The sequence below is a fragment of the Myotis yumanensis genome, unplaced genomic scaffold (assembly GCF_028538775.1).
Source record: "Myotis yumanensis isolate MYYU_CA2020_CCGP unplaced genomic scaffold, mMyoYum1.0.hap1 SCAF_5, whole genome shotgun sequence".
Lineage (NCBI taxonomy): Eukaryota > Metazoa > Chordata > Mammalia > Chiroptera > Vespertilionidae > Myotis > Myotis yumanensis.
In genome coordinates this window covers 42507965-42520900 of record NW_027223756.1, presented here as the reverse complement: position 1 = coordinate 42520900, position 12936 = coordinate 42507965, and positions in this window count along the sequence as shown.

Genomic DNA, 12936 nt, shown 5'->3' with positions numbered 1-12936 from the left:
AATAATCCTGGGGAAGACTAGGATGATCTGTTAGGGCAAAGCAAGGCAACTCCAAGAGAATAGAGGGGCCAGGAGAGCATTTTAATAATAAATTATTTTCCTGCCTTCATTCCTAAGAGCATACAGAGACTTTTACTTTCCTGGTGAGATCACAAAAACAAAGTGTGTTAACTCCAAACTCTTAGGCATTGATTCTTCAGGAAAGGTTACAAACTACAACTCTACCCTGCCCCATTTCATTCTGCATGAGGCATTTAAAACAAGGCCATTCAAAATGCTCCTCCAACTGGCTTCCTTTCTGAACATGGACTTTACAGTCAGCAGGTCTTCCCTTGCAGTTAAGTTTAGCAGATGCCTTATCTTGCTAAAACAAATCATGTACCCTGAACTTCATGTAAAGGGATAATTTCACAAAAGTCTTAACCCATTTAGGACTTATATAAATTATGGCCCTAGGTTATTCAAAAGTCAGACTCTGTATATGTCTCCTCATACAAAGCAGGGCCTAAGTTGATGGGGCTCTAAAAATGAGTTTCTTACCTGGGCATTCACCAGGATTTTGAAGCAGCCAAGAAATAAGGAACTGGAAAGAGTCAGGCAGACACCCTCTCTGGAAGCTCTCAGCCCATCTGTAACATCCTTCACAAGGACGGACATGAAAACTTTCTTCAACACAGTCCCTTTGTGACCATACGGAGCAGGTACATATTCAAACATACTCAAGATTATATATATACTAGAGGCCCGGTGCACAAATTTGTGCATGAGTGGGGTCCCTCAGCCTGGTGGGCAATAGGGGCCACAGGAGGTTGGGGGGGGAGGGGGGGAGGCTGCAGGAGGTTGGCTGGCCTGGGGAGCCATGGGAGGTTGGCAAGCTGGGGGGAGGGGCCACAGAAGGTTGGCTGTGGGAGTGCACTGACCACCGGGGGCAGCTCCTGCATTGAGCGTCTGCCCCCTGGTGGTCAGTGCACATCATAGCGATCCGTCGACCAGTCGTTGGGTCTTTCAGTCACTTAGTCTTTTATATAGATAGATAATATACATATACACACACACACACACACACACACATATATATATATATAGCTTTTCCCTTTCCTTGTAACCTGACTTGATCTCTATTTTGAACTTGCATTTCCCTTTGCGATGGATGTTAAAATGGCCCTAAATTCTTTGTAGCTCTTCAGATCAACAGGTGAAATCTATTTCCCACCTTTTGAATCTGGACTGACTCTATGACTTGCTTTGACCAACAGAATACACTAGAAGAGCCATATGACTTCTGAGCCCAGCCTCAAAAGGCCTCACGACTTTTGTTCTTAATGCTCTTGGAAAGCATCTACATTGTGTGAAGAAAACTGGGATGAAAGGCTTGTGGAGAGAGGCCCAGCCATTCCGTCTGAGGCACCAGGCATGTGAGCGAGGCCATCTTGAATGGTCCACCCTAGGCAATCCCCAGATAGCTGCAGCTGCATGTGCGATCCCAGCCCAAACCCTGAAGAGCCACTCCATCCCACTGCCAACCCACAGAAACTATAAGCAAATGAAAGATGGTCATAGTGTATGGTAGTGCAATAAAGGATGGAAGGAAACCCTGTTAGGATACTATACATTGGCAATAGCACTTCATAAGGAGACCAGAATCCAGGTTCTAGTTCCAACTCTTCAGTGATCCTTAACAAGGATCTTATCTCTCTAGGGCTCAGCTTACTTATTTTCATTGATCTATAAAATGAAGACTATACCCCTGCCTGCAAACCTCCCAGGGATATATATACTGCGACTCAAATGGCATAAAGTGTGTGGTAGTCCTTGGGGTGCAGTGAAGCACTCTAACATGGAAACAGTTATCACCCATGTGACCTCATCATCTGGTCAGGTCCTGGATAGCTGTTAAGTAGGGTTTTCAGGTCAATAAAAGTTCAAAGATACTCCCAAGGTCATCAGTAAAGTTTGTCTAGTCTTAGTTGACAGGTTTTTAATCCATCACTTCCTGTCAACACCAAGAGGAAGTTGTGCTCTGCAGTGACTGCTTCAGTCCGTCCATTTCATACAGGCATCTGGGAAAAATCTCTATCTCCTGAACCTGAAAGAAAATACACTATTACTTATTCATTTATGAGATTGCTTTTGACTGGTGAAATCGCATGGGCTAGTCACAACAAGGGTCCTTTTTAAAAATACAAAACATGCAAAAACAGCAAAAGCTCTCCCCATTAGCTGTTGGTTTCACTTTAGACGCAATTGTCAGGACTCAGGCAGCAAGTTGTTTGGGGGCCCTCCTGACAAGATGTACATGTGATCCACAGAAGGAAGAGAGAAATCTCCTCATCTTTGCATGTTAATTAAGAAGGACAGATGGCCCTGGGATTATTCAACCATATGTAGGTCAAGACTAATGAATTAATAAGCAACTTAATTCTCAGCTGCCTCTAAGAGCTTATGGGGCATCTATGAACAAACAATTGCCATAGTATCCTGGGAAACAAGAGATGGGAGCGGGAGAGAGATTAAATTTCCTCACTGCACACTCAGTTCCACAGCCTGGGAAGGAACATCTCCATCTCTCTGCCACACACTGTCTTCTATATTGTATTTGGGATGTTAAAATTGAGTCAGCCTGGCCAGTGTGACTCAATGGTTGAGGGTCAACCTATGAACCAGGAGGTCATGGTTCGATTCCTGGTCAGGATCGGTGCAGGAGGCAGCTAATCAATGATTCTCATCATTGATGTTTCTATCTCTCCCTCTTTAAAATAAATAAAAACATTTTCTAAAAAAATGAGTCAAAAGTTATCTTGGTTTCCTGCATATAAACTGTATAACTGCAATTAATAGGGCCTCTCTCTTTCTTTTTTTAGGTTAAGCTTTCCTAACATTGATCATGTTAGGGCTGAAAGCAAAGGGAACAGCCATAAGGAAAAATGTAACAAGACAGGTAACACATGCTGGGAACCAAAGAAGAGGTTGGGCAGCAAGTTCTGAAAGGCCTCCCAGGAGTAGGGGTTGCCAGAGGCAGAGCTTGAGCTGGACCTGAAAAGGCAATTAGCAACAATTAAAGGGAGAAGAGGACCAGGAAAACCATGAGCAAAAGGCAGCAGCAAGCTGTGCAAGGCAAGTAAGGGATGGGAATCCAGCCAGGATGACCAGATAACAGCAAGGAATTAGAAGATCAGTTGGTACAGGTGATTATCAGCAAGACAGCCCTGGTCAGCTGCAATGATGACACCTTACAGGAGGAACCAGTCTTTCCTCTTCCAGCATTCCTGCCAGAGACCAAAGAATAAAACTAAAAACCCTCCAGGAGTTTGTACTGTGCTAGGAAGGTAGTTTCCTCCCTCCTCTCTCCACCCTTCCTGTACCAGTTACTGGCCCTCCCCAGCTTCTCTCTCCCTCCCTCTTACCAGGCTGACCTCTCTGTAGACCTGACTGGTTTTCTCTCTTCATCTCTTCCTCTTCTAAATGGCGAGCCATTTGCATCTAAGGAGAGGCCTAAATTTGTCCTACTATCTCTGGATGGACAAGTTTAATTTTCTGAGCAAAGGGTGAGTGTTACAGCCAGTAGTCAGATCCAGCGCTACTGGTATTAACACGAATTTTGCCCCTTCTGCTTCCTGGGTAGATGCGAGCTGGTCTGGAACACTGAAGGGAAAGAAAGGAGCACAACTTCTCATCTCCCTAAAAACCAAACACTGAGCTGCTATGATTTGTCTTTACAGCAAAACCAAAGGGATGTTAAGATGAATCAACAGGAATACATCTTAATTTCTCAGTCTTGTGAAGAAGCTTAGGAACTTTTTTTAAAAAGTCTTTTTAAAAATATACTATAGCACAAAATTCAAAAGGAATAGGGCAAAAAGTCTTCCTTGCACCTAACCCTCCAGTTACCCAGTACTCCCCATGGGCAGCATTATCACTTTCTTATTTATCCTTCTAGGGTTATTTTATTTGTATACAAGCAGATGTGTGTATTTTTAAACCAAAAGGTAGAATCCTAGACATGATGCTGTGTTCCTTGCATTTTTCCTTTAACATAGCTTGGAGATTATTTCTTTTTTTAAAAATATATTTTATTGATTTTTTACAGAGAGGAAGGGAGAAGGATAGAGAGTTAGAAACATCTATGAGAGAGAAACATCGATCAGCTGCCTCCTGCACACCCCCCACTGGGGATGTCTCCACAACCAAGGTACATGCTCTTGACCGGAATTGAACCTGGGACCTTTCAGTCCGCAGGCCGACGCCATATCTACTGAGCCAAACCAGTCAGGGCAGATTATTTCTTAATATCCCATTATTCCATATCAACTGTTAAGTTGCCACATTTCATAGAATCCCATTTTATAGTCATACTAGAGACCCGGTGCATGAAATTCGTGCATGGGGCGGGGGGGGTCCCCTCAGCCCGGCCTACACCCTCTTGTAATCTGGGACTGCTGGCTCCTAACCGCTTGCCTCCTGCCTGCCCGATCACCCCTAACTGCCTCTGCCTGCCTGCCTCATTGCCCCTAACCACTCACCTACCTGCCTGATTGCCCCTAACCACTCTGCCTGCCTGCCTGATCGCCCCTAACCACCTCTGCCTTGGTCCCCACTGCAGCAGCTTCATCTGGAAGGATGTCCGGAATGACATCCAGAAGGTCGTTCAGCTGTCCAGTCTAATTAGCATATTGCCCTTTTATTATTATGGACTCTTAACAATCAGTCTCTTATGGATAGTCAAGTTGTTCCTAATCACAGGTTATTAAAAAATGCTTCCATGACTATGCTAGTATGTACATCTTTGTACACATGTACTGACTATATTGGTAGGGTTAATTCCTGGAAGTGGAATTGCTAGGTCAAATGAAAAATGCACTTCAAATTTTGAAAGTTTTTCTAAATTTTCTTTTTTTAAAAAAAATTAAATCTTTATTGTTCAGATTATTACATTGGTTCCTCTTTTTTCCTACCATAACTCCCCTCCACCCAGTTCCCACCCCACCCTCGGCCCTCACTCCCCACCCACTGTCCTCATCCATAGGTGCACGATTATTATCCAATCTCTTCCTGCACCCCCCACACCTCTTTACCCCCAAGAATAGTCAGTCCAATCCCTTTCTATGTCCCTGATTCTATTATAATCACCAGTTCATACTGTTCATCAGATTATTTATTCACTTGATTTTTAGATTCACTTGTTGATAGATGTGTATTTGTTGTTCATAATTTGTATCTTCACCTTTTTCTTCTTCTTCCTCTTCTTAAAGGATACCTTTCAGCATTTCATATAATACTGGTTTGGTGGTGATGAACTCATTTAGCTTTTTCTTATCTGTGAAGCTCTTTATCTGACCTTCACTTCTGAATGATAGCTTTGCTGGATAAAGTAATGTTGGTTGTAGGTTCTTGGTATTCATCACTCTGAATATTTCTTGCCACTCCCTTCTGGCCTGCAAAAGTTTCTGTTGAGAAATCAGCTGACAGTTGTATGGGTACTCCCTTGTAGGTAACTGACTTTCTTTCTCTTGCTGCTTTTAGGATACTCTCTTTGTCTTTTGCTCTTGGCATTTTAATTATGATGTGTCTTGGTGTGGTCCTCTTTGGATTCCTTTTGTTTGGGGTTCTCTGCGCTTCCTGGACTTGTAAGTCTATTTCTTTCACCAGGTAGGGGAAGTTTTCTGTCATTATTTCTTCAAATAGGTTTTCAATATCTTGCTCTCTCTCATCTTCTGGCACCCCTATAATCTGGATGTTGGTACGCTTGAAGCTGTCCCAGAGGCTCCTTACACTATCTTCGTATTTTTGGATTCTTTTTTCATTTTGCTTTTCCGGTTGGGTGTTTTTTGCTTCTTCGTATTTGAAATCTTTGACTTGATTCTTGCGCTCCTCTGGTCTGCTGTTGGGAGTCTGTATAATATTCTTTATTTCAGTCAGTGTATGCTTAATTTCTAGTTGGTCCTTTATCACAACATCGAGGGTCTCACTAGATTTCTTGAGGATCTCACTACATTTATCGGCGGTCTCACCAGTCTTTTTGAGGGTCTTACTAAATTTATCGGTAGCTTCTAGACAGTTCTTTAAAGACCTTAAAAGTGTGGTTTTGAACTCTATATCCAGTAGTTTGCTTTCCTCCATTTCTGTCATTTGTGTCCTGTTTCTTTGTCTCGGCATTTTTTATGCTTCGCTGTGTTGACAGAGTGGCTTTCTGTGCTAAGTCTCCCAATTACCTGAGGTAGACACTCTTGGTGCATCCCCTTGTGGGCTTTGTGCACAGTCTTGTTGTAGTTAAGCCTTGATTGTTGTAGTTATCACTGGGAGGTATTGACCTCCAGGCCAATTGGCTGTGAGAATCAGCTGTGTCTGCAGTGGGAGAACTTCTGTGCTGGAGACACCCCTCTGGGGCTAGACTTGCTTCAATGGGGCTTTGGTGCTCACTGAGTCTGCCCCCTGAGTTGTCTTTTATGGTTCCACAGAGCTGCAAACTGGATGTTCCCAGTCTGACCTCTGGGCTTCCTGGCTCCTGGATCTCTAGGGAGGTGCTAATCTAGCCTTTGCCTGAGGCTATCCAGCAAAAGCCTCCCTGCAGGGCTTGGGGGGGGGGCGGGTCCCATGGGATCAACAGGGCGGGGCTAGCAGTTATGGCTGCTCTCAGTCTTGCCCTCAGAGGCTCTGCTTCTCAGTGTCCCGGTAACCGCTGCAAGCCCCTCGGAGAGAAAGCTGCCCTCGAGTTCTGACCGATGCCAGACAGTCCCGCTTCTCCCATATGAGTCTGGGTCCCTAGAGACTCGCCCGGAATTGGAGCTCAGAGCCTGAGACTCCCTCCCGATTGAAAACGACAACCGCGCCCTCAGCCGCCAGCCCGCTCCGCATGCACTCTGCACCTTAGTATTTTACTTCCGCACTGCGCCTCCTCTGAGTCTCGGTATGCTTTTCTCTTTCCTTCTAGTTATAGAATTTCCACTCAGCCAGCCTTCCTGTGATTCTGGATGATGTCCGTTCCGTCTTTTAGTTGTATTTTTGAAGTGGTTGTTCAAGGCAGCAAACTCCGGTGTTTACCTATGCCGCCATCTTGGTTTCTCTCCTAAATTTTCAATCATATAACTTTTGTACCAATTTATACTCCCAAGAACAATGGCTAACACTTTTCAAAATATTGTTCTCTTGTGACTCTCCGATCCCTTCCTAAATGCAAGGACTCTAGTAGTAAATCTGAATTTTAAGGTAGCTAATGAAGTAATAAAAAAGGTCAGGTGACACCAGGTACTGTTTTAAGCCTATATGCCCTGTTTACCGGGCATGACTTTTGCAATCCCACAGCCCTCCCAGCTTCTGCTGCAGGCATGGCCGCTACCATTCATCTGCTGGCTCAATAAGTCCACACTGTAAGCAGAAATATTATATGAGGTAAAGAAATTGCCACACTCAATGTCTTGAATTCTCTTAGAGCTTTAAAAGAATTATAAGGGAAACAAACACAGGTGGCGGCTGACCTAGTTAACTCTCTGGTATCACTTTGGAGCTACTTAAAATAAAAGTCCTGTGGAACGCAAGGAAGGACATTCATAAAGTCCATGCTATTTATGGTGCATATAAAATCATTATCCCAACATAAAAGCAATTTTTTTAGTACTTTGAAATCTGAGATCTATTTTAATTGCATGGTCGACTAGAATCAATGTAAGTTAAAGCATATCCATGCTTCCTTCTTGTTTTTCTTTTACATGTTGCCTTGCCATCCTTCACAATGTTCTCCCAAATAAAGTCCTTTCCCATGCCATGCCATCATGTAACAGAGCTTCTTACTTTGGTTCATGCCTCATGTTCTAAAATTATCCCATCTCCCCAATTAAGGTTTTTTTTTAAATTTTGTATTGGTTTCAGAGATGAAGGGAGAAAGAGAGAAACATCAGTGATGAGAGAGAATCATTGATCAGCTGCCTCCTGCATGTCCCCCACTGGGGACAGAGCCCACAACCTGGGCATGTGCCCTTGACTGGAGTCAAACCCAGGATCCTTTAGTCCACAGGCTGAAGCTCTAGCTACTGAGCCAAACCAGTTAGGGCAGTTCATTCTTCTCTGAACCTAATTTTTCATGAATTACTTTTCAGCTGAGGGGCTATTATTTCCCCCTCCTAAAAGTACTAAAGATTTTCCTTTTCCTTTTAATCCTCACCCGAGGATATGTTCTTATTGATTTTAGAGAAAGGAAGGGAGAGAGAGAAAAACATCGATGTGGGAAACATTGATAGGTGGCCTCTCATATTCACCCCGACCGGGGATCGAACCAGCAACCTAGGTATGGGACCTGAGTGGGAATAGAATCCGTGACCTTTTGGTGTATGGAACAATGCTCCAACCAACTGAGCCTCCCGGCCAGGGATATACTTAAAATTTATTTTTTAAATATATTTTATTGATTTTTTACAGAGAGGAAGGGAGAGAGATAGAGAGCTAGAAACATCGATGAGGGAGAAACATCGATCAGCTGCCTCCTGCACACCTCCCACTGGGTACGTGCCCACAACCAAGGTACATGCCCTTGACCGGAACCGAACCTGGGACCCCTCAGTCCACAAGCTGACGCTCTATCCACTGAGCCAAACCGGTTAGAGAATACTTACGATTTTTAATAGCAAAAACAGATTAGTGCCAGATAGTAATTTACATGTATTTTCATTTACATATTGGAGTAGAAAAAATAAAAAATAATTAAATATTGGAATAGAATAAGTGCCTATAGATTAACCTAGTTTTCCCAGTTAGGGCACGTTAGCTAGAGTCAGAATTTGGATGCAGAGCTACTTAACTCCAAGTCTACAGTTTCCTCCCTCCGATTAGTCTTTTTCCTTGAAAACCCCCTAAAATACTTTTCATACACTTTGTATCCTTCATGTTTTAAGTTGACATTTAAATTTTTAAATCTTAATAGTTGCAAAGGTTATAATTTTTAGCATACAATAAACACTGACACCTCTAAATAAAAGTATAAACATCACTTTTTAAGTGAGTCCAGTAAAACCCAGATATAACTTTTAAATCAATGTTTTAAAATGTATGAGCAAGCTCTTCTTTAACGTTTAGAAAACTTACACCTTTCCCTTTTCTCCTTGAACTCGTACTTCCATTCCATTTTCTCCAGGTTTTTGTTCTAATACATTTTAATGTTTGAAAGTCTTATTGACCACCAGATATAGATATGTATCTGCAACAAAAATAAGTATATAAATTTTATTTACTTTCCTCTGACCATAAGTAATTTTAATTAATAAAAATTTTCCTCTACATTGAGTTATTATAATTATTAATACATAATTGACCAAGACATGTATGCACATTTTGATAATTATTTAGAGTCCCAGAGGGACTTGGTGGTGATTCAGGGGAGGTTTCTCCCATCTTGGGGCTCTGCTCTCTTCAGCATGTGGCTCCCACACACCCCAAAATAGAGACAGTGAGCAAGGATGTGGCACATGGGCGGGTCTGAAAGTGGTGCCCCTTACTTCCTCTGCCTTCCAATACCCAGAGCCAGCTCTCCCAGCACACGTAAAGCAGCAGGAGCATGGGCATGCTGTCCAGCCGTGTGCACCAGGGAAGGAGATAAGGATTGGATGAACAGCTTAAGGATTTCTGCCACAAGTTTATTGGAGATACATGATTGAGAAGAATCGTGATCCAACTTTTAAAATAAATCTAATAAAAGAAACATTTTAGTCTGCTAAAAATGTCTGTCTGGCAGCCATTTAAAAATAAGGTCTAGCCCTAGCTGGTTTGGCTCAGTGAATATAGCATCGGCCTGCAGACTGAAGGGTCCCAGGTTTGAATTCTGGTCAAGGGCACATGCCCAGGTTGCGGGCTCAATCCCCAGTAGGGGGCATGCAGGAGGCAGTCGATCAATGATTTTCATCATTGATGTTTCTCCTCTCCTCTCTTAAGTCAATAAAAATATATTTAAAAAAATAAAAAATAATAAGATCTAGCCCAGCCAGTGTGGCTCAGTGGTTGAGCATCGACCTATAAACCAGGAAGTCATGATTCAATTCCCGGCCAGGGCACATGCCTGGGTAGCAGGCTTCATTGATATTTGCATCTCTCTCTCCCTCTCTAAAACAAATTTTAAAAATATCTTAAAAATAAGATCTTATAAATAGGAAATAGAAAGTTTTAAATATTTTATCAGATATTAGACTCAGTTACTGTAATATATATTTTGTATGATTTAAGAAAAACATGCTCTAACTTTCTCATTGAATAACACATTGAACACCAAACAAAAATACCCAAATCCTTACTCTCAACAGAAATATTTATAAAGAAGAGAAATTCAGCAAGTCTTATAACATTATGGAAGGTCAATGAATCATTAAAGAAGGTTTTACCTTTGTGTGGCTTTCACTTCTCGAGTAATATTTGGGACTAGAGGCCCAGTGCACTGGAGGGGGTTGTCCCTCAGCCCAGCCCGAGCCCTCTCGCAACCCGGGGCCCCTCGGGGGCTGTCAGATTGCTGGTTGAGGCTCCCGAGGGGTCCCGGATTGTGAGAGGGATGTAGCAGTGTGCCAGGCGGTAGGTGGCCAGGGAGGAGCCAGAACCAGGGCCAGGCACTGCAACACTCATGCTCATCCTCGCCCGCTGCGCCTGCTGCCACCACTTAGTAGTGCCGTGGAGTCGTGAGAGGCTCCCACCTCCGCAGCTGCCCTCGTCAGCTGTGAGCCCAGCTTCTGGCTGAGCAGTGCTCCCCTGTGGGAGCACACTGACCACCAGGGGGCAGCTCCTGCATTGAGCATCTGCCCCCTGGTGGTCAGTGCGCATCATAGTGACTGGTCGACCAGTCGTTCTGCCATAATGGTTGCTTAGGCTTTTATATATATGGATGGATAAGGGCAATGCCTTTCTTTTACAAACTGGGAAAAAGACTTTTAGGAACTTGAGCATATTATAAGATCAATCAATTTTAGGGAAAAAAATGCTTATGGAAGTTAATAATCTGGAAATTGACCTTTTTAAAATGACCTATGCCTTTGTAAACTGTTAAAGTATTTATGCACTCCTGGCAAGCCTCCAATTTGAGGACTACTGCATTATACCATAGTGCCTCGACTACCCAAGGTTTCCAAAAGTGTGTTTTTGACAAACTCATGAGATATTTTATTGCTTCCCTTGGTCGACTATACATTCTGTTTTATGCAAAAGGAAGTAAGTGGCAGTGAGAAGGTCACTGTAGTGCCCCTGAGTCTGCTAGAGAAATAGATCATAGAAAGGCAGATTCCCATATCCTGCTTAGGGACTGGATATTTATGATGTGGCAAAAGTAACAGATTATAGTGATGCTGGGTAAACATGAGTAAAATTGTTAACTGAATGAACAAAAGGAAAGAACTACAAGTGAGACATTACCATAGTTCAGATTCCTAACCTGGTGAGTGCTTACTGCATGCAGACATCGTGTTAAATGATTTACATCTAATCTTTAGAACACTATGAGGTAAGCACATTTTGTAGATGAAGGACTGTAACTTAGTGAGGGGAGCCAGGATTCAATTCATGTTTCTAACAAGTTAAGTTTGGAATAATAAATCCTAATAGTAATCTGATATAAGTAAGGATTATCTTCCCCAAAGAACCCATAAATATACAAAATTCTACTAAATTTTTGAGTTTCATAGAGCCTCCCTTCTCAAAGCTGTTAAAAGTCAACCTTACCTTAGAATATACTCAAGGGCATTTAACTGGAAACCAGAAAAGTTTAACATTAACATCATAGTACCATGATTATGTTCATATTGTAATGAAGATCTAATGTATCTTAATGAACCCTGAGAAAGGTACTCAATTTTGTAGACCTGGCATATTAAAAACAAAAAACAACAAACAGCATACCTGCATTTTTAATGAAGCAAATACGTATATTGGCAGAAACCATTCTATTAACCAAATCATGTCTGAACTGGCCTAGTTAAAAACAGACTCACTGTAAAGAGTATGAAGCCAGAGGTTCTTCTTGTTAATTAACCATATGGCATATTCCCTTCAAACTGTAAACACTGACTAGAATATCATTATTTCTGAATAATACTATAGTATTTTCTGTTGACAATAGCCCTACAATACTAAATTTTCTAAGAATATTATAAATAAAATGTTCAGTTTAGTTTTTATTTTACCTTACCTATTTGTGCGAAACCATTTGTAAGAGTAACATCTAGTATTAAGTTTCTCAATTTCAGGAAGGACCCATTCGCTAACTTGCTGTGTGATTTAGCTACACAGCTTAAGTTAGCCAGACATTTAAACAGATGTAGTTTACAATTTCCGTGTGTTTACAACCTGAGAGTTCATCACTAGTAATGCTAATGAAGCACTTCAAACTTTTTTTTTAGCACTTTTTAAAATATCTATACTTTTATTGATTTCAGAAAGGGGGAGGGAGAGAGAGATAGAAGCATCAATAATGAGAGAGAATCATTTACCGGCTACCTCCTGCAAGCCCTCTACTTGGGATTGAGCCTGCAACCCAGGCATGTACCCTTGGCCGAATCAAACCCAGGACCCTTCAGTCCACAGGCCTATGCTCTATCCACTGAGCCAAACCAGTTAGGGTCACTTCAAATTCTTAAGTGAAAGGACAAGAAAACAAAGCAATAGTATTTTTATCTTTAACCATACACAAATCTTAATGTTGTTGCTGTATTTACTAATAACTAAGCACCACTTGACGTTTCCCTGACAAGGTAATCAGGACTTGTTAGAAATGCAAGAGTAATTGATATAATTATATGTCACCACAAGATGGAGTTAGAGTTCTCCAAACACACACTCATTCTGTCAAAAGACTACAGATCTGACTTATTCCATCCTGCCATCTAGTGGCAATAAAAGTAGGCATTACTCTATCACAGCAATTTTCAACCTTTTTTATCTCATGGCACATACTAATTACTAAAATTCTGTAGCACACCA